This window comes from Camarhynchus parvulus, chromosome 9 (assembly GCF_901933205.1).
Source record: "Camarhynchus parvulus chromosome 9, STF_HiC, whole genome shotgun sequence".
Taxonomy (NCBI): Eukaryota; Metazoa; Chordata; class Aves; order Passeriformes; family Thraupidae; genus Camarhynchus; species Camarhynchus parvulus.
Window position 1 is genome coordinate 23,485,249 of NC_044579.1, and position 24,980 is coordinate 23,510,228.

The 24,980-nt window shown below is 42.2% G+C and overlaps 1 long non-coding RNA gene across 1 annotated transcript in view; it reads right to left on the reverse strand.

Moving 5' to 3' along the window:
* Positions 1 to 8,693: 8,693 nt before the first annotated feature.
* Positions 8,694 to 24,980, reverse strand: part of LOC115907136 — a 30,035-nt gene continuing 13,748 nt past the window's right edge. The window contains exons 2-3 of the long non-coding RNA XR_004060974.1: positions 24,292 to 24,327; positions 8,694 to 8,774 (exon numbers count right to left, since the gene is read on the reverse strand). This is a non-coding gene — a long non-coding RNA (uncharacterized LOC115907136). The remainder of the gene's footprint in view (positions 8,775 to 24,291; positions 24,328 to 24,980) is intronic.

Genomic DNA, 24,980 nt, shown 5'->3' on the forward strand with positions numbered 1-24,980 from the left:
ACTGAGGTCCCAAATGATAATTCTACCCTAAATACACTCTGAACAGGTCAAACAAATGGAGAGCTAAATGCAGTGTAGAGGGAGGCTTCTGTGATTTCGCCTGTGCCTGGAGAGAAGTCCTGCTGGTGGTCAGACAGTAAGAAGCAGCATGAGTGGCTTCTCCACCCACCATTCTCCAGAATGTCCCAGCCAGGTGAATGGCAGAGGGGTGTTTATCACATGAAGGTGATGGAAATGACAGGACATAATGAAGCAGAGTTCCAGTATTTTTGTTCTCGGAGTTATTCAGGAACTCATGACAACTGTCTCAGGGTAATAACCATTATATCAGATTCAAGTGTGCCATTAAAACTTTCTCTGCCTGGATGGAAGTATTACTGTCATACAAATGGGAGTCCCAGCCATCACCCCAAATCTACCCACATGGGACATAAAATCCATTTCTGTGTCTTTGCATCCCCCAAGTACAGAGGAAGTGCTGGCAGCCACAGGAAGGCGAGAGGCAGTGACATGGACGCAGAGACATAACCCAGCAGTAGGTATTGCCAGTCTGATGGGAGAATGAAAACCATGACAGCCAATATCAAGGCTGCTAAAAGATTGCTTTCAGATCAGAGTCCTTGTCCTGTTTTGGGGGCCAGTCTGTTCTGAAGTTGACCAGAGAAAGCCTCTAGGGAGATTCGGTAAGACAGAGAATGAGACAATATTCTTTTATTAGGTGATATATTCTGGTTAGGACAATGTTACTATTTCAAAGACTCGTAACATTTAGATTTCTAATCCAGAAAGTTTAATAAGTGAGGCAGTGAGCAGAGTGCTTATGGAGAGGTTTGTCTGTAGGAAAAGCACTTTGACAACCATTCTAGGAATAGACAGTGCACACATAACAGAGAAAATGCCACAAACTGCTGTGTCTCTGATGAGATCCCACAGCTGATCGGTGTGGGGTGAGAAAGTCTAGAGCTTTCTTCTTGAGTGGGTGACATCACAAGGTTAGTTATTCAAGATGAGGTTAGTTCTTCAGTCAGGAAATACTTCAAAACTGAGAAAAAAACCTGAAGTACTTGTACTTTTGGTACAATTATTCTTTTGATTAACATATAAATGCTGTTCTTGTTAACCAGCATATTTTCAACCAAGGTGTCAACACTTACATGCATTAGTATGCTTTCACTTCTAGCCCAAGTAATTAGATCATGTACACATAGACAATAGCTACACAACACAGAATAGATTGTATATTCAGAGACAAATATGGCATTATTGTCATCTATTGCTACACTTTACAGCGAAAATATAAATGCAGATCAAGGCTTTGGGCCTGTAAGCACAAAGTATTGTGAATACAGGCATAAGAAACAATAGTGCTCTGTGTTCCTTGAATAGAGGTTGATGACCAACTTGCTTTCCTGCTTCCTGCTTTGTTGATATGGCACCAATCTTCAAAGAAATCACAGCATACATCTCCTAGACTAACTTCAATATTCACTGTGTCTGCCCTCTTGCATGTGTTCTTCCTGCAGCGTTATACCATCCAGATGATTTCCTGGCTTTTCTGATTTTTACTTCTTCATTATAGATTTAGCTCTTTTGTGTAGGTAGTTTTTTTACAAATATCTTTAAAACTCTGTCTTGCAATCAATTTGTTTTATAAAGAGAACTCAGCAGTTTGTTCTGCTTACAGAGAAGCTAAGCAATACATGTTTCCACCCTTCCACAGAACTAGCTGGATGTCTAAGAATTGGGCACACCCAGCTCTTGGCTGCAGACTCCCTGGCTGGCATTGGCACTTACCCACCACTGCAAAACCCAGGTGCTGCTCAGCCTCTACCAAGAGCTTTTCCTGTAACTTCCCCAGACACAAACAGTCCAATACAGATGAGAAAATGGCAGATAAAACAAGAAATATGCATCTCTTTACCTAGCATGGCATGGCATGGCATTTGGCAAGAATTAAAGACAAACTGTTCTAGTATTAATTCCTTCCAGCAACTTACTCCCAGTTGTTATTGCAAGCCAAGACCTGGTATTTGAGTCATCCTACAAATGGCAAATTGCAACATCTCCATGGGCTCAAAAGCTCCAAAACCACACTAACTTGAGCATCTTAGAATTCTGAATGGGTCAGGCATCAGAACAGTCCCAGGCAACCCTCACTAGGTCATTAATTTATAGACAGTAATGCACCCTGTTGAGTGCCAATGTCTGATGCAGCAGGCAGTGACAGCTGCAACATCAGGGGCTGCTGCAGGCTGGATCTGCAGGGTGCAGAAAGAAGGGAGGGGGAAGCTCACAGACTGCCAGCCTCACTTGCTCCTGTAGCCTTCAGCTCCTCAGCTCTGCTTTCAAGACTAAGTCAATGAATTTGTGAAACAAAAATAAACTCTGGGTATGGATAACACTGAAAAGTTGCAGTTACAGCTGCACAACTGATTCTGCACCACACTATGTGTTGGGATCTCTGGCTCAGGCTCCAAAACCTCCTGCTTTTTATTTTTGAGCTGTTCCAAGTCACCATCATATATTTAATATGTGTTCCAAGGATTAACCATGTGTGCATTGATGCTGCAGCTGATACCTATTACATTAATACCTAAGAATTCACATTAATACCTAAGAATTCACCCTTAGCACTGAGCAGTACCACACACTTGCAATGTATTTGTTAGTGGGAAAAATGACTGCTCTTGGAGGTGCATCTCTGCTGCTGATTTTCTGCCTGCTGTGCCCTAAAGCATTTGTGCATCCACTGGAGTGCTGTGGTTGGAGATTACCAAAGTCCATGTGCACTCAGAGTATTAACAAGCCTCACACGTGTAGAGTGGAAACAGATTAATCATAATCATGTAATGCTGCTAATTTTCAATCCCACCAGGAATTTCACTCTTCCCCCATTTCCTCTCTGGCACTGGTTTATTATTTTCAGTTTGGTAAAGTATTTGCAAGCTTGGGTGAACAGAAACAATTTGGGTGACCATAAGAGCTCATTATGTTAATTGACACTAATGTATTTTCAGACTCATTCATCTGAGGTATTTTGGATGGGAATTTTTTACATATGCCATGGGTCAAGTGACATACCAAGAGGCTAAACACCCAGGCTTGTCACACTGACTTTAAGAGCAGGACAAAATCTTGCCCAAGGCATCTGCAATTGTCAGAGATCCATGTTCACTAATATGCATGTTTCACTCAATATACAGCTACAAACCTGGCTGTTCAAATTTTAATGTCCTCCCCAACTCCAGAAAGCTTCTAAAGCTTTTCTCACTATCTGGAATGGAGACAATTACTACACCCAGAGGGCCAGAAATATTCATTCATTCTTCTGGGTTCTGTGGAACTCCAACTATTTGCTCATTCTTCAGTGGCGAGACAGAGTAAGGTACAATTTATGTCAACTGCTATGCTGTGTTCTCAACAGCCTGAACAACCTGGCCAGAAGAGCCCAATGGCAGGGTGTCCCAACAAACAGTGAGGGACAATGCAAAAGGGATATCATAACCATTTCTGTTCTTGGAGATAAGCAGTTCTACAATAATGGTGGATTTCAGCATAGCAGAGGAGAAAAAACAGTCCAGTAATTTGCTAAGTTGACCAACTAATTGTTCTCACTTACACTCATTCATGACAAAATTTCATTTACATTGTCTTAACTTTTCCAAGAACAGAGTCCTTGAGCTTGAAGTACTCAGGAGTAACCCAGGGAAAGGTTTTAAACTATAAAAACTAAAAAACTAATTTCATTTTTCAACCTACAAAACCCTTCATGTTTTGGTTTCCCAAAGCAGCTACAATAATTGCATTGTCATTATGACACCTTTTCATAAGAGCCTTCCATAACAAGAAATGGAAAATCTGTGAGAAGTTGACAGTGAGGTAAAACTAAAATAGTTACCACATCCCCAGAGAGGAAAACCAGACCTAGACAACCTCAGCAATTGAGAAAGTCAGAGCTTTTTACACTTGAATGAACTCACATTTGCCAGGCTATTTTGTCTGCACATCCCAGAGAACTCAAACACCAATGTCAGTAAAAAAATGGAGGATGAGGCTCTCTGGCTAGACCCTTGGTTTTTTCTCACAAAAACAAGCTGAAAATCTGGAAAATCTATGTTCTCAAATGAGCCAATGGCAGAGGATTCATCATTTTTTACTTTTGGAAACACTGCTATAGACTATTTTAGATCGCTTTGAGAGTTCAAGGCATAAGTAAAAACAAAATTCAGCCATGAAGAATAGTTTAAAACATTTTTACAATAATAGGCCAATTTTTTCCCGGTGTGTATATCAGACAATGTGAATATTTTTGTTTGCCTTTGCCTATGCACCAAGGCAGTTCTAAGCACTTACAAGCTCAAGCTTGTACATGTTCATCAGTCAGCACTAAACCTGCTTTGATCATCACTTCTCCTGTCCACTGCACTGAGTCTGTCTTGCAGAAGTAACCTGCAAAAATCTCTTTCCAACAGCAGCAAAAGCAGAGCAGATCAGGATAAGGGAGAATCTGCCCCAGAAAGTGCAGTTTAGGCAAGAGATGTAAATGTTTCAAACTGGGAAGATGTCACTGCATCCCAAGCTTTACGTTGTTTGTGTGTGCCTGGCATTAGTAATTGGACTGAGACCAGCTTGATTGTCTATGATTTAGCTGTAAGTCAAGGCAGGACACAGAGCTTTCTTCTGAGTCATTAAGGGTTAACTACCAGTTTCATAGCCTGCCAGATGCTCCCTTTGGCTCCCCACAAAACCAGTTCTTTCCTACAGAGTGTGATACACATTGAAAATGGTTGCAAGCAAACAGCTCCCATGTTCTTGTGGAATTTATCAAATTAGAAAAGCTGGTTTTGTCAGGCTCTCAGCTGTGGGCCAGACCAGACACTGGGCTGTCCCCTGACTTACAGGGTGTCTCATTTTGCCCCCTGACTTACAGGGTGTCTCAATCCTTACGTGCGCTCAGCCCTTGCTGTTTAACCATGGTCTCCAAATCACACACACTAAAGCTCAGGTGAGTCACAACATCAAGAAAAACAAGATTAAGCCTGTTTATCCCATCTGCTCCATGCACAGAAAACCAGTTGCACAGCCCCAGGACAGTGAAAGCTGTAGAGTGCCATGGAAAGCAGCCAACTTCCTTTTTGCTGTGCTCTCCATCTGCCATCTTTCCTTCACTGCTAATTGGTGCCAACAGTATTTTATTTCTTTTTTTCTCATCTGACATATGTGCTGGTTTCTAGGAAAATCTACCCCAACAATCTTTCCTACAAATAGAAGTTCACTTTAGTTCACACTTCCCAGGACAGTGTTGACAGACCAGGAAAGCAGTATGTTCCTTCATGTCTTGACAACACTATTGAAATAATAATATTTGAAACTCTTCTCCCAACTATTGTACTGAAGTCCTGTGTACTAGAAAATAAAAGACTTCCATACGTTTGATCTAAGTTATTCAGGATTAAATTAATTCCAGTGCAAACTGGGAAAATTAATTTCTGATTTTCTAATTGACCGTGGTCCTACATCCACACAGAGAAACATCACTGTCTTCTGTTTCTTTAAATTAAATAACCTCCAATCATGTAATGCTGGGACCCTTTCTCAGGTAAATCATTTTAGCTTTGGACAACTCTTTCCTTCCATAAATCTGCTCTTTTTTTTTTTTTTAATCTTCAAGAAACAATATTTAGCTGCTATCTCCAAGTAAGCAACTTCTAATTAAGGCAATATTAATGCTGTCTATATTACACATTTTTATACCCTGATCATTTTCATGTCAGCAGCTGCAGCACAGCTCTTTATATGGATTATTATTCTCCTACAAGTAGTTCAAACCACACACAAGACTGGTTTGGTTCCATTTAAACTCTATGCAATTCTTATTTTAAGTAATAGTATTTGTGTTTCTGCTGCCAAGGATCCCAGGTTTTGTAGCTAACATCCGCTTGAACAACAGCTAGGAAAAGGAGGATTGAAAAACAATCTGAATTTCTCCACAGCTTTTTCCTTTATCACATAAGCATAGGCGGCTCATCTCTGAGTTATTGCTAAATCCCTTTCCTTCCATTTCCTGCAAGTCAATGGAAGGGCTATGAGGATATGAGATATGATTTCAAGAGACACGAGTTTTCCTATAAGTTCCACTGATAATCTGCATTACTCCAGGAAAATTTGCTATCTTAGGAAGCCCTAAACACAAATGAAAGCAATGTTTCCAATGATTCCTAACTTTGGTAAACCATAAATGCCCATGGTGGGTTTGAATCAATAACTAATTTCATTTTGTGGAGAGAGGACCTGCAGAGACTGTAAGCCTAATCCAAAATTTTGAAACAGGACCACTGGAGACAGGCTCTTTAATCTCTATAAAGTGGCTGGTGATCTCAGCTGTCATTTCACACATTTCTTTTAGGACCCCTATTTTCAAACAGGGGTCAGGACTCATAAACTGTTTAGGTTTAAAATATGACATGCAGCTTTCACTAGAAGCAGTGCTCTTCTTCACTCTTGACATGCCAGAAGTGTGAATATTCCTTTTGAGCTCAAGGGATCCTCAATGCTGTTTGCAAGGTCTGAACTTGCTTGTAAATCAGCACCTTCTTGATCAGGTAAAGGAGGTGAGCTGAATTATGATAGGATTTAAAGGAAGCTGCTCAGTTACTGAAACACCAAGGCCCTCACCTTCCCAAACACTTGCTACACCTTTCCAACAGGAAAGGATCATCAGCTCTCATGTTAAAAGCAAACAGAAATTACTTCATTATGTGAAAAAACCCACATTTTAAGACTGTTTATGTGTAGGTAACTCACTTCTGTAACTGGTTTCACATCCACACTAGCTTGTTTTACTACTTATTTTCCCAGGGAGCAGCAGAAACATTTAAAATCCAGGATGTCTGAAGAGTGGTATTCTCTCAGACAATTCTCTCAGGAACTCTATGAAACCAGTTTTACCATTCTGCCTTTTCAAAGGTAAGTTTGTCCAGGCTGTTGTCTGATGTTCTGGTTCTTGTGAGGAGAACACAGGAAAGGGGATACATTTATGCATCTGCACCACAAAATTCCTGAGTTTAGGAGAATATACACAGATATTAAACTGACAGAGAAAATTGCTTAAATGAAGAGACTGCAAATTAATAACTTTGAATGGGTGCTTGCTAGGAAAGGCCATAAGCAGGCCAGCAGACCACTGGCAGCACTGGCTGACAAGCTTTCCTCTTAGTTTTACCCAGAATTCAGCGAATGGGCTTATTTTTTTTTTTTTTTGTTGTGTTCTAAATCGGACTTCTCAACTTAAGTCTCCCCCCAAGACTCCCTGAGAGAGCTGCACACAGGTGCAGGCACAGCCCTTTGACTCCTCCTCTCCAGACAGAGAATTTGCCTTTTAACCTGAGCCAGTTTTAGCTGCAGAGAGTGTGAACTGTTCCATGGGCAGGAAGAGAATATGGCAGAAAGGAGCTTCCCTGGCCAGATGCTTTTATGGTCCCACTTGCACCACCACATTCATTTTCTGTGCTGTAAATTTCATTTATTTCAAATTAGAAGAACAATACATGAGACGTTCTTGTAAGTATCCTTTATACCTCGAAAACTGTGCTGTAGTTTATACACCACACTTTTGGCAGCAGAGACAAAAGCCAGATTAGAGAAAGCAGGAAAGACACATATATGGAAACTGAGGTACTTTATGGCTTTGGGAAGAGCTGAGATGTAGTAAATAAGAAACAGAGAAGAAGCAAGATGGAAGAACTGCACCAAGCTTTGAAATAGAACAATTATGTGAAAAGACAGAGCAGAGACAAGCTGTATCATAGATGTTGCACCTCCCTTCAACTTTTCCCCAAGGATAATTGTGCTTCCCTGAATTGCTGTAATGGAACAGCAAACACAAAGAATGGAAGGCACTTACATCCAATGGCAGTGGAGGCACAAATTACACAGAAAGGTGTGAGTGCTCTGGGAGCATTATGAACCTTCATAAAACAGGGCTACATAATGCCACCAAAATTAATGAAATGAACTGGTAAAACCAGCATCAAACAGGGCTTCAGGTACAAGGCTTGAGACACTGACTTATCCAATTCAATTTAATATGAAAAAAAGCATTCAGTTCTGGAATCTCATTGTTTGACAGATACAAACAACAGCTAATTCCCCATAGCTCATAGTCATGCAAAAAATATTTCCACTGCTGCTTTGAACTTTTGAGCTGTAGTTTTTGTACCTATGTGGGAGACAATCCTAGGAAGGGCTGAACAACTTTAAGTTGCATTGTCTTCAGATGAATCAATAAATTAACTTTTGTTACACTTGTGCATGAAATTTATTGTGCCATCATAGAATTAAAAACCTATCATAATTCAATATTGTAATACATACAAGGAGTGAGTGAACTTACATTTGTGTATTTGGTATTGTCAGAACTTGATAGAAAAATTATGCTATAAAATTAGTTTTCCACTGAAGAATGTTCCAAACTTTCTTTAAAGACAACTGGCCACTTTTAAAGCTGGTATGGATCATGTTGAAGTATATTTTTTTCTGAACATTTTCTTGTGACGCTCAAATATCCCCATGTAAAGGAGCCAGAATTTGCTTTAAACAGTTAGAACACAGATGACTAGAGTTCCTGCAAAGAGCTCTTCTGACTCTACCATGAATGAAAGCACAATCCCAACTCAAACAGAAGTGGCTCTGACCTCAGTGTGGCACTGTGTCTTCTCAGAAGGTCTCTCTTCTCTTTTTCCAGCAGTCCTTCTTACAGCATCCCCTTGGCACTCCTGTGCAGAGATACAGGAAGACATTTTTAAAAGTCAGTTTGACCTTTAGAAAACAAGGAGTCACCCGTACAATTGCTTTCAGTCCACCTGCCCATGGGGAAAAAGGCTGTCTTGATTTAACTGAACACTCTTCCTGGAAAATAGGGCTAAAGAACATCACTCAGGCTGCAAAATGAGGCTCTCAGGCACTGAGAATCACCAGAATGAAGGTGTCTTGTGTGACATCCTGTATTTGACTAGAGCCCTTAACTATATAACATAAATGGATTTTCACAAGTCCCATGCTTCACTTAACACAGAGACGGACAGGACTCATTTAGGACTTGAGTTTATTATTTCTTTGGGTTACAAAGAGGGAACAAGCAGCTGTGTTAGGCACCTGTGTCCATGGAGAAGTGAGGGCAGGCTGGTGGGGAATTGCACAGCCCGTGCTCCCCTGCCAGCAGGCAGCCATTGCAGAACCTATGGCCTCATTTGGGCACCACCATGGGTTTCTAGGAGGAAAAAATCTTCTGCTGTTTCTCGGTCTGGCAAACTGGCAGGAACAAGTTTCTCACTTCTTCTGCATGCCTCTGAGGTTAACTGGTCTTTCTTTTAGGTTCCTATCCCCTGACTCTTTACAAATCCATCTGCCTCCAACCTGTTTTCATCTGGGGATGATGCTCCTGCCAACTGTCTCCTGTGTTTGTCCTGACCATCACACACCAGCCACACAAACTAAGGGGCATCAGGGGTATGTAAATGTCAAGCTCCCAGCTAAACCTAAAAAGAAGGCAACAAGTGGCAGAATGTCTTCAGCTCTGTGAGTACATACCCTGGTCTCAGTTCAATGCAAGGTCTTCACTAAAACTTGGGAAATAACAAACATTCAGGTTTAACATGTGTGTATCTCTGGAGGGAGAGGAATTTGTCATAACTAAGAGGTTCTTGTTACCTTTGTGATAGATGAATACAGTGTTGTAGCTTCTCATTTACAACATGAGACATGAAAACCTTGAAATAATATTTCAATTCATCATCTAGCTGCAGCTTCTCTGAAGTCCAATTCACTTCTACAGTAAGGATTGCTATTAGTGCAGTAGAGATCTTATTGACTTTAGCTGAATTCAGCTTCAACATGAGATGGAGGAGCAAATCTCTCTCCCCAGAGAAAGTAACAGTATAAATAAAAGGGACACCAAATGAGAGAAAGTGCAAAAGAGAAAGTATGAAAAGAAAAAACACAATTAGACTGAGATTAGTCCTTAGGGGGTAGTCAGAGCTGCTACTTGTCTCTGTTTGAAAAACACTGAATCTTTTGTTTCAGTCTTCAGTGATTATCTGTAAGATGTAACAGTTAAAGTACACATCATGGCCACAGGGAGTGTGGGATATGGTAGTGCACATGGATACCAAGTCTCGTAGCTGAGTAGCTTCTTTCATCACAAGGAAAGGCAAAATAAGCACTTAGCACAAGTAGTTTTGCTCCATTCCCTATATTCTTCATGTATGACTGCTCCAGGCAGCAGCTGTCACTTATTTTTACTTGTGATCCTACAATAGTTTTTCACCATAGGCTCTTTATATCTAGAAGTGGCTTCAAAATGGGTCCACATAATTCATAGAGAGAGGAGATACCATGCTGAGTAAAAAGTTGCTGACTCCTCTGCTCTTCTCACCTTAGACTGTACAAAACGTACCAGATCTGCAATTAATGGAGCTCAGGGATAAACTGATTGCAAACACATCATTCAGAGGCATTATTGGATTTTTAAAGCTTAGTGTTTTGCTAATTCAGGAACACAAATAACTAATTGTACGTTTCTAGCTCAGATTACGTCTGAGAATGGATCTTGGGGCAATTGGGAAAGAATACTGCCTTTGCTTTTATTGTGGGAAGCATTCCCTAAGCATAATGCCATTGGAAATGGCTGAAGGGGATTGCATCTGGTTAGGGAGGAAGTTACAAGCATAATAATTAGCATCGAATTAGCTGCTCTCATCCTGAGCCAGGCAAGCCCATCACATTCCTTTTCCCAGCTGCCCTCTGGTGGAAGGCTCTGCAGAAGAGCCCTGAGCAGGAAAATCTTGGTGCTGGTTTTGTATGGTTAACCTGTGACTTAAGCCAGGAAGAACCAAATTAGGACCAACAAACCCAGAGCAGATGCCCCCTGCCCAGAGGCAGTAGAGTTTTTGAGGCTGAGCTACAGTGGTTGATCTCCCTTTAGCACAGCAGCTCTCTTTATGGGGTCACCAGGTTTCTGACAAGTGGGTTTCAGCTCTTGCTGTATTTATGTTCAGTACTTCTAAAACTGTCCAGGATTGTGTTTGCAATACCTTAAAGTAAGGTTAATCTCCGTGTTAATCAGAGAGGGGCTCTCTAGTTGTAATTACTATAATAATTCAATAGATTTTTTTTTACTGCCTTCTCTCTGAGTTTGGCTACATGCTGGCACTATTTCCTCTCCAGAGAGACCAATGGAATCTTTAATTGGGCAGCTCCATGCTTGGTACCCTACGCTGGAATCACTCACCAGTCCATCCCCAACTTCTGCACACAGGTGATGGCTGTGGGTCATTTCTCAGGAAGCCCACAGAAGCTCAGTCCACGACAGAGGAAGTGATAAAAACCAGGATAGAAACACTGTCCAGGGCCATGCCAGGTCTGCAGGCAAAAGTCATGGCCATGCAAGGTGAAGGAGTGAGCATTCAGGACAGCAAGGACAGGTAAGAAAGCAATAGGCTCAAACTTGGCACACAAACATTTGAGGGGCTGGGCTGTGGGACAGGAAATCAATTCCTCCTTTCCCCCATCCCCACAGAAAGAAAGAGCCAAGACCAAGCAAGATAGAGGAAGAGACCCAGCAGCGAGGGGGCAGCTCAAATGGCACTCACTGTGGCAGGTCAGTGTTTAATTTTGAAGATGGAGAGCCTGGTTTGCACTGCTGTCACCAGTCACCATCAGTGCCACAGCTCCTGTCCTGTGTTCTGGTGGTGCCCTGTCCCCCTGCAGCACCACAAAGCCCTGAACTGTGCTGGAAACCGGGGTCCTAAAGCTCCCTTCTTTGCCTACAGCAAAAATGTATGAAAGGAGCACCACACCTCCTCTCTTTGTGAATGGTATGGAGCCACTTTGGCATCAATACATAAAAAGTTTGCAGTGAAAAACTACTGAGGATCACCAGTAGAAAGTTACACAGTCCTTATGTGCTCACACAGTTCTGTACAAGTGGATGGGAGCCATGTGGAGCTGAGAGGTCAGGCACAGTTTGGGAAGTGGGACCATGGGATGTGGGCTGCAGCACCCTCTGTGTTGTTGGCCACTCTCCAGCCACTTCCCAGCACACACATTTATGTGCATGATGAGTGTTCTTGCAGCCTTTGAGTGCGGGACAGATAATGAGTTCAAAACTCAGCGTTAGCTCACAATCTCTTCCATGACTCCCCCATTCACACACACACATCCCTGGGTTACCTGACTGCCCTTCCTGCACAGACAGAGCCAGTAACACTCACCCAGAGCCACTTCCATTGGCAGGAACCACTTGTGTCACCTGTGCTCTGGATCAGCAGGGACTCCCTGCACATGGCCTGCTTAGCTTTAAACAGAGGGGAAGAGCAATTTCCAAGGCATATTCCTGGGGCCTCCTCTCAATTGAAAACAAGCAGCTCCACACTGACCTGGCCTCTCCACCCAACAGCACTGGTGCTTAACAGTCTGTGGACCTTTAACAGTTCCCTGGGCGCTTCCACACTCACCTCCCCAAACATACAGAGCCTGGTTGGGGCTGTGGGTAGGGCTTTGTTTTCTTGCCCATGTGGTTTACAGAGCTGCCTTTCTTTGCTCCTTTGCATTTGCAGGCACTGGGCATCCTCGGGGTTATGAGTTGTGTGGGAGTTTCAATGAGAAAGATTGATTGTAGAGATAAAAGAATCCTCTTTGACATGACAGACTCTGATTATGGTTTTCAGTAGTATTTCCTTATGATTTAAGTTGTACTTGGACATTTTTCATACAAAATGATTTCTAGTCCATTACTTTTATAAAAGATTTCAAGAAATCTCTCTTGAGATGTAGCATGCATATGGAAGTTTATCAGTGAAGATCTAAATCCTGTATTTGGTTGCCATGCCTTCTGTCCAGCTAGAGGTGGGATGAGGATGTCAGATTTGGTTCTTTAAAAAGCTTTTCAACTACACTCTGAGGTGATAAAGGCACTTAGTGGTTTGTATTATTTCAGTTTTTCATACTGGTATTATATGAAGAGGTTTCAGGTAAGCTGTACCTAGGCATTGACACCAGCCTTTTTAAATCTACAGACACAATTCTGTAACATATCAACAAAATTCCCAGATGCATAAAGCCTTTAGACCACAAACAAGGCAAGAGCACCAAGAAAGGGAAGCATATTTTTCACCACATGTTTTCAGCAGAATCAAAGGGCATGACTCAGTTTCTCTTTAGTCCTTGGGAGCACAAAGAACCCTGGTTTGCAAGCTGAGCAATAAAACAGCTTCCAGTCCCACACTCACAGCAGCACCACAATGAGCCCTTCATTAGTCGCCACTTCCCGTCAAACGGTTAAAGGGGACACAGGTTTACCAAACAGCTAATCCTTGATAATGAAAGGTTTCCAACAAAGCTGCCTTTCCAGGGAGTCTGGGCACTTTCACATTAGCAAGAAGTGAATAGACAAAGTGGTTCAGGAAACATGCCAAAGAGTAGCTCATGCATTGAAACACAAAGCCTGCAGTCTTCAGGGAGCTAAAGAAAAATTACAGTAGTGTTTTGCATTCTTTCTTGTCATCATAATTACTTTCTCCTTCACTTTCTTTCATATCATTTAATGAATAGTCTTCCAACTAGAGAATATATGCACACTTGTCCTTAAATTTAATTTGCAAATACAAATCAGTTTCTGCAGTACCTTATCCCACTCTCCATGAGAGCCAGGTTCCCTCTTTTTGCTGTGGGCCTCTTCTGGATGTATGCCACTTTTCTAGCTATCAGTCCCTGTGCAACTGTAACATCATTGACTGCCACCCCTTCCTTTCTTCAGGGTTTTGTTTTAATTTGGTATTTAACAAGTCAACAATTGGATCTTTTCCTCCTGGGGTCATTTTAAGGTGGCCTTGTTTAGTCAGATGCAATTAGGCATTTAAGATCCAAGATAAGTATTTTTCCTTTAAAATTGTAAAAGCAATGCATATTTGGGTTTAGGTAAAGAATTTCAGGATTAACATTAAAGCATGAAATATAAGGGTTATAGAACCAGCTTTTCTTTTTGACAGAAGGTCATGGCAAAACAAATTTGGGGCAGCTGAAGAACCAGTTCACAAGGACAGAGGAGCTGTAGGGCAGACAAGTTTGAGCATGGAAGCACAAGCTGTACTTGAGCTTATCCTGAGTGCACAGTGGAGCCCTGGGAGGGACTGTGCCACCTTTGGTCACCTTCCCTGCAACTGGTCAAGGGAGCAGGAGGAGAGCACAGCTTGTGTGTGTTGTATCATCTCATGAAAGACAGCCAGGTGCAGGGAGCAGCACTGGCCATTGCTGACTTACCCATCTGACCCTTCATTTTTCCTCTCCAAGGGAATATGAAGCTGCTGTTGACTTCACTGGGGGTACATTCTCGTGTGCATGGTGGGGCAGGGAAAGGGAGTTGGTTGGAAAGGAGATAACTGGTGTAATTCAGCGCTGAAAATCCTGGAGACAGAACTAGGCTGACACCTGATGGCTCAAGCTCAAGTCAGAGGATGATTGTGCTACTGCTCATGCTGGCTGCTGACAGACAGCTCCATTTCCCATGGCAGTCACTTTAAAGAAGGGGCTTTTATGTCAACACCCATCTGGGTATAACCAGTTTATATTCCTGAATTAGGCAGTTCACGAGTTCAGCTCCCCGAGTCCCTGTTTGGAGTTCCTTCTAACGCCTGTGTGCCAGCAGCCAGCAGAGGGCAAGCTGCCCCCGTTTCATTTCCTTCAAAAATACAAAAATATCTGAGCATTTTTGGAGATAGATCTGGGGGAAGGCACTAACCCACCAGTGCTGGGAAAGAAAGATGAACCACAAACCAAGTATCTCTCCAAATCAGACTTCTGGAATAACTATTTTCAACCGAAATAGTCCTTTATCTTTCAAAAAAACACCCTTGTGAGACAAAGGCAACAAATCTTATTTTTTATTTTCTAAACTGAGTCTTGCAGTGACAGGGCCCTGATGAAATGTGCTTGAAGCTCCAGGTACTGGAGTCCTGTGCTCTCTGTATGATGCACTGGAGGTTATTCTTCCTGAGTGACCAGCCATAACATGGTGCTGCTCAGGACATGAGGCTTTGCCAGGAAGCACAGATATTTTGCCAAGAAAGGTCCAGCTTGAGGGGCAGGTCACTCAGGTGAGAGGCTGCTTTTGTAGCAGTTTGCTGGCCTCTGGGCTGAGTTGGACCCACTGCCTGTAGGTTACAGGCACAGTCTGTCAGCTCAGCCCGCACAGTGACACAGGATTGCCCTCTGGGCGAGAGAGCAGCCCGGAGAGTGCACCAGCCTGGCGTCCAACCTGCTGCTTTGGGGATGCTCAGCTGTTCTGTACCATGTCCGTCTCTGAGAGGGCCAACCTTATCAGCAACCACAAATGCATGTCTGCTTCCCCTCAGCCCACCCACCTTTCTCCCAGAGCCTTCTCAGCTCCTCAGGTGAGCCTCACACACTCGGCTGAGGTGCAGAGGAGCTGCTGAACCCTTTCCTTGTGGCCTCTTTCTGCAAAGTGCTTGGGACTGACATGCTGGAAACCAGCCAGCACTTTTCAGCTCTACATCCCTTTCACTCCTACCCATGACCAGCATTTGGAAATAGTGGAATGTCTCTACTTCATGACAGAGATGTACAAAACTGCATTAGTACTTTGCCTGAAAATATAGCAGAGAGAAAATAGGGTTGCTCAGGCTGCTTGAGAACACCCCACATTCCAACCAAGATGAATATATCCTTGCCTTAAAAGTCCAAGGCAAGTAAGTGAGACTTGGGTCTCAATTCTTCTTCAAGATTTTCTACTTGTGGGGGGAGCATATAAATCACTTTGAAGATGTAAGGACTATGTCTCAGCAAATAATGTAAAATAAGCATTACTATCAGAGCAGTGTGACTTCTACAGCCCTTACAGCTATCTGAAGTTGACCATTTGCCATATTGGAATCCTCTCTTCCTTGTTTACTTGTCACAGTAAATAATTGAACCAAAGAAGTTATATCATTTTCTCTCTTGGACTAAATGAATGGATAATCCTCATTTGCATTTGGCAGGCTAACACAGACCATTCACAAGTCTTGACAGAAATTGCATATAATGGTCTCTGTTTTGTTCACCTCCACTGTCCAAATGTTGAAAGTGTCTCTACACATCACACTCTTTTACTGAAAAACAAAAGCTAAGCTGGAACTGAGGTTTCACATCTATGCAGCATCTCAGTGCTCTGCTATACAACAGCTCATTCCCCAAGAGACAGAACTGATGAAGCTGGTTCCCTACAGATTTTTGCCCCTAACACATATACACTTTTTCACCATTTACATTAGCTCTGTTCCCATGCAGAAATGCTGACTGACCAGGTGGGGCTCATCATTAAAAACACACATTTGGAGAGCTCCCTTGGTAAAATCACTGATTTGAATATTCCTTGATTACTTAACTGCCAGTGTTTATAAAACTTGCAGAAAGCTTTGATAGTCTACTACCTCTCTTTTAAATTTGGTTAAACACTGTCAATAGTCTCAAAAGGTGTGTGCAATGAAAAAAACAGACATAGATCTCTCAGCTGCCTCATTTCATTAGGAATGAGCTGAAAACTTTCTAAAATGTGATTTTTCAAGTTCTTCAGGACTACCATTTCAGGAGTCAGAGTGTAAATTCTGAGCCTGGCTACAATTGCATTCCCCCGCTGCCCATTTTGGGATAGCCAGGACTCCTAATAACCCATTCCTTTCACAGATGTGATGGCAGCAGGGATTAACTTTCCATGGATTGATAGGAACATAAGGACGGAATCATATCCATACCCTCCTGGGATCCAGATTTTGATAAAAACTATTCCAACCCCACATGGGAAAAGAAAATCCTACTACACTCTGAGCACTCAAACACTTTCAAAAAGTGTCAATAAATTACTGAGAAGCTTGGCAGAGCAGAAAGTGGTGTATAACGATCTGTAAAGTGTCTGTGTTGTGCTTAGTATGTGAATTAGAAAGGCTGGCAGTGGCCATTTTCAATGCATAATATTTTAATCTAGGTGCTGGAGGAAGAGAGCACTGGATTCTTAGGGATTCTCTTTGTCAAATAATTGAGGGAGTTAACTTTATACACCTTCATATACTTTCTGCAGTGTCTACTGCAAGAGCTCAGTCTGAATTCATTTTTTACACAGATAAACTGCAAACATCAGCATGTAATGAAGAAACATCAACAAGGTCTAAAAAGTATGAGTATGCTCACCAGATACAGGTTATTGCACAGAACCTTCCGGGGCAGAGCTGCAAAGTGGTGACATCAAATATAATCCGAAGTCTCAACAATGAAATAGATCTAAAGCTCTTCTGAATTACTTTCCACCCTTCAAAACACTTTCATCTGGATGGTGATGATTAAGCTTTGTTTCCTGATGTATCTCCTGCTGTACACTAAACCAGAAGTCTTTAATGGACTGTAAATCTGTGTTTGGAAAGCAGATTCCTCATTCTCTTTGCAATGTAGTGTGAATAATTACGTGGATGGTAACTGCAACATTCTTGCTACAAACAAGCAAATATAGTATGAAATGTGGGCTTTAGCAATTCATCCTCCAAAGACTGAGATCAGGTTTTCCTTATTATAATTTGAAGTACCTCATATATTTTTACATGCTGTCTACAATACAAAGTCACAGAAAATATTTCTTCAGGAAAACCTGGTGAAAATAGTAGTTTAATAAATTCATATATGGAACTTCTAAAGCAATATATCCTGCAGATTATGCATTTTAATTATGATCCTGAATTTGCCATGAGACATTCCAGTGGCAACTGAGAGTGAGTATGAAATTATTCATCAATTTCACCTAACCAAGAAATATCTAGTATTTTTTCCTCACTGTTCTGAATGCAATTCCTCTTCCCTGAATGCAAACCATAGACCAATTTCAGTTTTAGTTTAGAGGGAGACTGAAGCTGATATTTTTGTGTCACTGGGTCAACAGGTGGAAATTGTAGGACCCATGTACAGCGCAGTCACACTGCTCAGCATCCTGACTTGCCACTTAAATTTAAAACTAGTGGACAAATTCTGATTTTAAATCATACTGGATCAGGTAAAGTACCTGATGGGAGTACAACTTCCCCAGGGATCTTTCACTTTGTCACCCGAAGAAAGACAGGAACTGAGTTCAAGCAGAGAGAAAAGAATTACTTTGGTGTCCCAAGCTAGCACAGCACTGAGGGATCTTTAAGCCATGCACTCTGCCCCCACTGAGGGACACTGCAATGCAAAGATGAACAAGTTGCACCTCCACAATTCTGCTACAAACTCTAGAGAGTGAGAAAACCACCACCATAAGCTGGCACCTCCCAAGAAGAAAGCTGGCATGTCCCAGGAACAAAGCTCTTTATATGGTGCCACGTGTGGAAGAGGTTTTACAGCCACTCCTGTGAGCCAGAGAGGAGTTTGATTAGAGGATCCATTTTTAGCCCTGAAAGAATTTTCTACTAAGGTCATTGACATAGAAACCAAGAAAGAAAGAAGGATAAATAAGAGAAACCTGCAACTGCCTATGCCAATAAGCGCTTTGTCTCTTGTGACCAATGAGTAAAGCGTAAACTTTATGAGTTTTATAAGAATGTATAGAAAGCATGCATGCTAGAATAAAACCAGTTTGAAGCCTTCTGAAAATGGAGTCTGTTGCTCTGTGTTGTCTCCATCTCAACTACAACAGCCACAGACAGACATGTCAAAGCTGATGTGAAGTGGGGATATTGAAATGCATTTTACTCCCATTCTGAACCAGGAGGAGCTCCTGGGTTCAGGAGGAGCACCCTGAGCAGCAGTTCCTGTTTGCATACACGGTGACCAGGGGGAGCAGGTCCCAGGTGGCTGCAGGAAGCCAGAGCAGCAATGTGGGAAGGGAGCAGCTCTGTGCTGCCCTCAGGCAAACCCCTTTGTCCCCACTGGCCAGGAGCCCAGCAGTTTACAAGCCAGTTTCTATAGAAAGTGATTCTCTGCACCAGGCAGGCAAAGAGGACACTGCACAGGAACAGTTCTAACAAAAAAGGAGGCAACAGTGATGCAAGCTCAAATGTCATGCTGTAAACAGGGGCTCACTGTTGAACACATCTGCCTTGTATCTGCTACTTCCAATGGATGCCAAGGAAAAGCCTGGGTCTGAGTCAATCTAGACTGAGAATAGCTATAGGAAATAATATTGTGATTGTCTTTCAATCTTTGGGATCCATTCATTCGTAAAATAAAGGATAGACAATATATGAGTGTTAGGTTATCTGCATTCAGTTCCTTGTTCTGCCTTAGACTTGCTGAATGACCTTGAGCAAATAATTCACTGTATTCACTTCTCACTCTCCTTTTGCTACCTCACAAAAAGATACTGGAAAACTACATGCATGGAGAAGGCACCCAGACACCATGGTGATAAATTCTATACCAAAAAAAACCCTACAACTCTATACAAAGAAGTACAGGCATATTTAAAAGAGAAGATAATGCTGTCCTGATCCTCTATAAACTATGTGCTTTCCTGAACTTTGAGAAAAGCACATAATTTATAAAGAGTTAGGATAGCATTATCTTTTGGGTTTTGTTCTTTATCATAAAAAAATTGCAAAGCAACAAATGCTTTTTTATCATTCTCTTTTCCTTCATTGCAAAGGATCTGGATTAATCATCTTCTAAGTGCTGCTTTACCCTGAAAGTTTAATCAAGTTATCAGAAAGCTAAAAGTGAATTTATTACATACCAATGTAATGTTAAAATTAAATTTGACCAATGAAACAAACTCATTCTCTTGACTGCAGAGCAAATACCTGAGAAGTGTAATCACTGCATGGCAACAATTGCGCCTGTTGTGAGCTGAGATGCACACACCACCTCTGCACTCTTGCTACAACATTCTTTGAAGTACCAGGATGAAAGCAAGTTCTAACTGCAGACAAATGAACCCAGATTCTCTCCTTGTTTGCAGAGCTTGCACTGACAGCAAACAGAGAATAACCAACACTACACTTCATCAACTCAGGAGAAAATACTTGGCACAACTTCAAAATGGAAGAGGATCTGCAGCACCTTTGTTACCATAATTCAGGTTACAAACACACAAGGCAGATTATTTCATGGGCCTTTGTAGTAGTATTTAATCAAAGACAATGTCTGGTAATGCAGGACAAGAGCTCATCTCTATCTACTAGGAAAATATTTCATTTATAATGGGAAATGCTGACTTGCACTAACAGTTGGCACAGCCCACTGCCTGGGGGCAAGGATTACAGAAAATTCTTTCTGCCCAGTCCTTTTAAAGGTCAGTACAGAACAGTGTCAGGACATGTAACAGTATATTACATACAATATACCTGCTATGAAAGTCTGGCCTTACACACAATTCTGGATGCTGGAGTTTTATTACTTACAGGCAGTATTGTATTAAGGCTTTTTATGGAATCCTGTACAAAATGAGGTCCATATGTGTTCAGGGGCTGCAGCTGTCTCCAATATGAACTGAATCCCTTGTTCAAACCTACACCACAACAGTCTGAAGTCTGCAGACAGCCACTGACCTACAGCTGCTCTGAGAATCCACATAGCCCAAAATATCAGCCACTACTTCACATTCATTTCAGGGAGGTATTTTAAAAAATTCAAGTATAACACTGTTGCCAGTGTTAAAGTTTTCTTTATCTTTCAAAATTTTTTTGACACTCATGAATTCCAAAAGATGTTTCATTTGCTACACTGAATATACAAACTTGTGCTCTGCACCTGTCACCAGTGGAGGTCAGTCCTACAGTTATTTAGTCCTCATGGCCACACTGACATGGGACTTTACAAAAAGCCATTACACAGTTAACTTCTGCGTTCTCCTTCCACATTTGTTGCCAGGACAGAAACACACGCTTCCTCTCCACTAAAAAAACCATGCTTGAAACAAATGTAGAGTTCTCATGTTTAACATAATACATTCTCAGTCACCATTATGAAATCTTTCTTTTCTATCACTTTGAATGTCTGTGCAGCTCATAGGCATAATCAGCATAATGAAGAATCCAGAAAGAAAAATGTGAGTGTACTCCAATTAGATTTTACTTGCCAAACACAAAAGGTGGCTTCAGGGGCATTTCATGTCTCTTTGGAGATGTTTCACACAGTTTTTCACAATGAGGTCACTACTCTTTAGCCCACATGCTGTCACTGCAGCCCCAAGAGAACTCTGGTTCCTAAACACTCACTATCCTAAAGCACAAGTGGAAAGGAGATACAGGGCAGATATTCCTGCTATATCAGACAGATTTGCTGGTGATTGGTGTGAACAGTTTGGTCCCAAAATGCTGACTTACTTTGCTCCATCAGCAGCTATAGCTAGAAACACATTGCATTCAGTACTTCCCTCTAGCACTGCAGTGATTGCTACAGGCTCATGTAAATATCAATGGGACAGGAAGGTTCTGCCAAATAGAGGAATGGGAACTCTAAGCTCTCTGCTAAGATTTCCTTTGTAATACTCTCATAATTTATATATTGGAACAGAATTTATGTATTAGAATATATATAATATATATTCTCTAACCATGGCATAATATTAGCCCTTCACCTCATCCTGTAAGCATGTCTCGGGTGTGTTAAAGACAGCTGAAAGACAAACTGGATGTAAATGTCATTGGCTCCAAACTTACTACAAAACCATGTCTCAGGGATCTACTCCTTTTAGTAGCAACACAGCCTTTTTACAGACAATAGCCAAAACACTAACTAATGCCAGAGGGCTGACAACTAACACCAAATTGAAAGTACTTCCTGAGAAAAAGGATGGTACGTGGAGTCACTCTTCTGCTGCGCAGGGACAGCTCCCTCTGTTAGCTGAGGAACTGCTTCTCCCTTTTCCACTTTCACTTTAACCCCTTAATTATGATTAAACTAACTTTCTCTGGCACTCAGGCAGGTCCATTGTGTCACATGTCCTGTTCAGGAAGATGGGGAGTTGACAGGAAACCCTCCTTGGCTAAACAAGCCCCAGTTAATGCCACCTTGCCATTTTTTCACATCACTGTCATGATCTCTGTTTTGTATCAGTGGACAGGACCAGATTGTTGGCATTGGTCACAGTGCTGGCTGCTGAACAAGCCCTTGGGGACATGGGCTAAATCACCAGCGCCTGACAAAGCACAGCCCCTCTGTGGGATGAGCCAAGACACAGCAGTGCAAGGTGCTGGCCAGCTGTGGCCTAGGAGCTGTTCCATGAACCTGGCAGCCGCTGCAGGAGCGCTCAGTACAAAGGCAGAAGCAGAGAGCAGCCTGCTCCCCACGCAGCAACAGCTCCTCCCGCAGCGCTCACAGATGCTCACCTTCCCTGGCTTGGTAACTCCCACTGGGCTTTGCCTTGCATTGCTGACTCTACTCCTGTTCAGACAGAGGTGGCTGGGTGGCATTTAGTGATGCCTCAAATGCAAACTGAGAAGAGACGAGCAGGATAAAGCTTGAGAGTTACTGAATTTCAGTGTCCTTATTACAAACAGGAAGCTGGGCGCTGAATCAGCATCCATCAACTGCAAGCACAATTCTTCTGCTAATGCAGGCACTTTACAGCACAGTGCAGTTTCTGCTCTTTGGAAAGGGCACTGATTTGAACTGGGCACTGTCATGGGGATAAGAATACAATTCTTTTGTGCCAAAGGCCTTCCTTTTACCCTTCTGACTCTTAGCTCCACCTGTCCACTCCCCTCCTTTGAGACCTCTGACCTTGCCTTTTTGCCCTGTAATCTCTGCTGTGAATGTTAATGTTATATTTATAATCAAAGTAACCAAATCAAACTATTCCTTCAGTAACTCTTTAGTATCAGTCTATATACCTGGACCCTATTACTCCTAATGAATTCAAGTATTTAGACTTGCAGATTTATTTCACAGTTCCCTACTGCTGTATTAATGACTCAATACAGCCTTAACCGGACAATTCACATTTAAAGGAGAGACTTTGATATGATTTTTACCAAACATTTTAGAGTAATGGTCAGGTATTGTGCCACACAAACCTCACTGACCTCCTTCCTTGGGTTAGAAAAGAGGAATTGGGCGTGCTTTGAGCAGTGCACACCAGCAAATAGGGGTGTGTGCCACGTTTTTGCATTTTCATGAGTCTCCTTGTTCATTTACTCTTGAATAGCATGGGATAGGAAATCATGGCTCTCCCCTTCCACACAGGAGGTCAGACAGGACACCTACAGCTGTGCAAAAGATGTGAGTTTTTTCCTTTTCGTCACAGCAAACCAAGGATTAGTGCAACCTGCCTGAGTCAAATACAACTAATGCCTCAAGTGCCGCAGCTTGCAATCATTAAAAGTATCCCAGAAATTAAAAGTACAAAACTGGCATAAACAAAAAACTGGCAGGGAGGAAACCACTTTCTTTTGAAAGACTGTTTTGACATCTAACAACAAAGTATTCAGATCCTGAATGGGAACCTCATTTCTATCCCAGCACTCTTCCCTCTTGAGAGCCTGGAGTGGGGGTGGAGGGGAGGTACAGGCAGGAGACTGAAAAGTGACACCCAGGGGGAGTAACCTTCCAGAGATAATCAATGGCTCTGAAACGAGCAGCCAGCCCTACTGAATATTGATTAGCCAGCGCTGGCAAGCTCTGCTCCGGGGAGGTCAGCCCTCCTGCCAGCTGCCTTGTGCGAGCACAAAGGGAGCCTCAGCAAAAGGCAAATTGTAAATGGCAGGTTTTGTGTGAGAGGCACCATTCAGGCTCCCCGTAGGAGGAAAAAACCCAGAAGTATGGTCACTGCACGAGCAGGCAGAAGGCAGCAGCAGTCCTGCTAACTTCTGTTATTACGCTATGCAATTCCAGGTTTACCTGAATAAACCTGTTTTAAAGATTATTCCTTGCCAAGACACATGATACCATGAGTTGCCACAGGTTTCTCTTCCCTTAAGGTTTCCCAGCCATGTGAAAGGGGGTGCTTTCACAGGCACCTGCCCTCAGAAGCTTTGCCCAGTGTTACACCTCAGTACATGCCAGGTGTGAGTACACATTCAAGGTGATACCATACCCGGCCTAGGCCAGCTCTGAGCGCACCTCATGCCCTTGAAGCAGCACAGCTGTGTGTTAGCACTGCATCCCTCTCACAGCACAATCTGTTCTTACTGTCCCATTCAGTAACAAAGATTTTAACTTTTTAGTATTTTTTAATATAAATAGTTAGATATTATTTTTATTATTACATCCATTGGTTGATATATATAGAATGTACACAGCTGTGGAAATTAGTTATTAGTGACTAAGAGGATATCCTACCTTTTTAGAAGCAGACAGTCTTTTCTCATAGGCTTTCTGTGGAAAGAGAAATTGTGACAGTCAGGAAAAAGAGACCTGGAAACTGTGTTCTTTAAAACAAACAAAAACCCCACAAAACAGAACAAAAATTTAAAAAAAAAGGAAAGAAGAAAAAAAAAAGAAGAAGAAAAGAAGTTCCAGTTTCTTCCTGGTGTAACTCATCTGACTTCAGTGGGGCTGTCCCAGAGTAGATTCGTCCCCCTGTCTTTGCCAAAAAGAAAACAACAGGAGCCAGCCAAAGGCATCTGCTTTTGCATTTCCTCAGTGAATCCATTCATTATCCTCTCCTGATAGAAAAGTTGTAAACAAAGGCACTTCATGATGCTGCATCGTGCTGTCCATGATTACACTGTGTGTGCTTCATCAGCAGACATGCTTCAGGGCACACTGCACAAGCTTTTTATGTATTCAGGACTCTTTCTGAGAGGGTGGGTGAAAGGAAGAGGGGGACAAGCTAACAGTTAAAACAGGAAAGGAAAACCTAACTTAACCTAAGCAGTTACTTAGAGAGGAGCTCAGTACAAGGGGGAGGACAGGAAACTAGCTATACACACTGGAAAAAAAAGATGGGAGCAGAATTCCTGCCCACCAGTACCCCAGTTAGTATGTGTGCTTCAATATTCTCTCCATTTCAAGATCACACACCCTCT